We start from the raw sequence: 3,197 nt of genomic DNA on the forward strand, positions 1-3,197 counted from the left end.
TAGATGTAGTACCTGAGTGTTGCTTTTTTTTTTTTTTAATGCCTTCTATGAACGGAATTGTTCAGTTTGTATACTTTTGTGTCTGGCTTCTTTTGCTCAACATTTTAGGGGCTTCAGATCTGAAGTCCTTTTGTCAAGAAAAATTCTGGGGAGTGTCACTGTTTCTGTCTAATGAGCCAAAAGTGAGAATCCATACTCCTCCTAGTGATTGCTGACATACTGAATCCATTCAAAGGGACCCAGGCCATCGCAAAGTTGGACCTTGAGAGTGTGTCTAATCTCAAGTATAAGAAGATGGTGAACAGAAAACAGCCTTCCAGAGAATCTTGGGATAATTTGCCCCAGAAATGTTGCTCTTGGGCCCTGTTCTGTTTAATAATCTTGGACCCCAGCCCCAGTCCAATAGCTCCTGAATGGGATACCCTATTTTGGTAAATCCTCAAACTTATATGGGCAGCAGAGTCACCTGGAGGGCTTAATGCATAGATTGTTGGGTCCTGCCCCCAAAATTTCTGATTTCAGTGGATCTGGGAGGTGGGGCTCTAGAATTTGTATTTCTTTTTTAAATATTTTATTTATCTATTTGACAGAGAGAGAGAGAGAGAGACAGACAGACAGACAGAAAGCAAGAGAGGGAATACAGGCAGGGGGAGTGGGAGAGGGAGAAGCAGGCTTCCTGCCAAGCAGGGAGCCCAATGCGGGGCTCGATCCCAGGACCCTGGGATCATGACCCGAGCCAAGGGCAGATGCTTAAAGACTGAGCCACTCAGGCACCCCAAGAATTTGTATTTTTAACACATTCCCTGGTGATGCCTCTGGTTCTGGAATGGCGCTTTGAGAACCAGTCTTCTCTTCAGTTCGTTTTCACACTGGGGTCCTTGGAGCCCAAGGACTCTGTGAAGATGCTCCAGGGAGCAACTTGGAGAGCACCCAAAGAAGAAGGGGGAGGGTACATTGGTGAAAATCAGGAACTCTTACCCCCGCTTTTGACCAGAGCAGCTCCCTTGTTATTTATTTTAGATCTTGGGGTTCCAAGTAATACTTGAAGAAAAAGTTCTGCCCCTAAAATTTGTAAAAGCTGAAAATCGCAGCGCTAAGGAGCTGTAGACCCTGAGGGAACGATGTCTTTAAACTACATGGGTGGTGTATCTGGGAAATAATCCAGCGTGCTCCGGAGACCTGGCCTCCTGTGTGCCCTTAAACTAGATGGTCCTGGGGGGGGAACGTGATTTCCTTGGAACTTAAAGAGGTGCCGATTTATGAGGATGGAAGTGATAAGGGAAAATGCTTAATTATAAATAAGGTGCCAAGTCATATGAATAAAGAATATTTTTTTTTTCTGGCAAGATAGCACACTAAGATGACATGAACAGCACTCACCAACTCCGAACATATAGTAACACGAGATACACCATAACAAAAGTTTGCATTTATAGCTGACCGTGAAAAAAAAAGTAAAATCTGCAGAGAAACAATAAGGAAAAATTAAAACCAGGCTAGTTATTGTAAGCAGACACTGTAGTCGCCCATCCTGGTGTTGGTCCCTAGGGGCGGGAGCTTAGAGATGAGAATCTAAAGCCCACGTGGGTACTGGCAACTGCACCTCAAATCCACCAGAGCCCGAGAAGCTGTGACTCAAACCTCCCAATAAAGCCTGTGGTAGCTCCTCTGTCTGTCACAACGTGTTTGGAAAGTGAGCAATGAGAAGACATACACTTTCTCTAAAGCCACCATGAGAAATCAAAATCCCAGGCTTACGTTGTATGTGGATGTGGGGGTCTAAGCGCACCCTGTTGTGTGTTACGGAAACCACGCGCTGGAAGATTAAAATAAAAACGGGAGCAGAAGCATTCAAACCTCTAGAACCCCAGCAAGAGCCAAATATTGTACCTCTTTACAGCCCAGAGCAGGTGGAACCTCACAGAAAAACACCTGAACTGCGGGACAGGGGTTCAGAAACAGACAAAAGAAATTTTGTACTTGGAAAGAAATGGCGCCGCGGTAAAGGAGTCACCAGTTGCCACAAGGAGTAGAATGAGCATCCCCAAGAAATCCTGATGGGGGCGCCTGGGTGACTCAGTCGTTAAGCAGCCGCTTAACGCTGGCCTTGGCCCAGCGACCTGGAATCAAGCCACGCATGGGGCTCCCTGCTTGGTGGGGAGTCTCCTTCTCCCTCTCCCACTCCCCCTACTTTTGTTCCCCATCTCGCTGTCTCTCTCTCTCTCTGTGTCAAATAAATAAATAAAATCTTTTTAAAAATGAGAGAGAAATCCTGATGGGAACTATTTCTCTCTCTCTCTCTCTCTCTCTTTTTGAGAGGGAAATAAGGAGATTAAAAAAAAAACCCAACCAACCAACCAACCTAAAAAAGTTTAGCAATAATAGACTATCATTAAAGAACCATTGAAAGAAGGGCACCCGGGTGGCTCAGTCGGTTGAGCAACAGATCAAGTCCCATCCTGTATCGGTCTCCCAGCTCCATGGGGAGTCTGCGTCTCCCTCCGACCTTCTTTTTTTGTTGTTGTTGTTCTAAGATTTTATTTATTTATTTGACAGACAGATCACAGGTAGGCAGAGAGGCAGGCAGAGAGAGAGAGAGAGAGGAGTAAGCAGGCTCCCCGCTGAGCAGAGAGCCTGGTGCGGAACTCGATCCCAGGACTCTGGGATCATGACTTGAGCCGAAGGCAGAGGCTTAACCCACTGAGCCACCCAGGCGCCTGTCCCTCTGACCTTCCCTGTCATGCTCTCTATCACTTTCTCTCTCAAATAAATAAATAAAATCTTAAAAAAAGAGAGAGAGAACTTATTTAAAAAATAACTATTGAAAGATATGCTTCAGGAAGAAGGAAATTGAAATCAGGTAGAAGGGGTGAAGAGGTGGCAAGGAATAGCGAACAAAAATTGGTAGATGTGTGGAAATCTGAGTAAGCATTAGGTGTATGAAACAGTAATAATGTCGAATGAGCTGGAGGTATAAAAACAAGCTGGCACCAAAAACATTGGAGCAAAAAACATCTAAGACAGCAGGAGGCTATTAATATTTAAAGCATTTTAAAGCTCTCGTATTGTTTGAGAGAAAGGTACGGGTATTGCCTGAATTCAGATCTTGTTAAGTCAAGTATAAACGTTTAAACATTGAAGGATGTGGGCTTCTAATTTCTCGCAATGGCGGGCTTGGTTCTTTGGTTTGACTTGCC

Source organism: Martes martes (genome assembly GCF_963455335.1).
Source record: "Martes martes genome assembly, chromosome: X".
In the NCBI taxonomy this organism is placed as follows: domain Eukaryota; kingdom Metazoa; phylum Chordata; class Mammalia; order Carnivora; family Mustelidae; genus Martes; species Martes martes.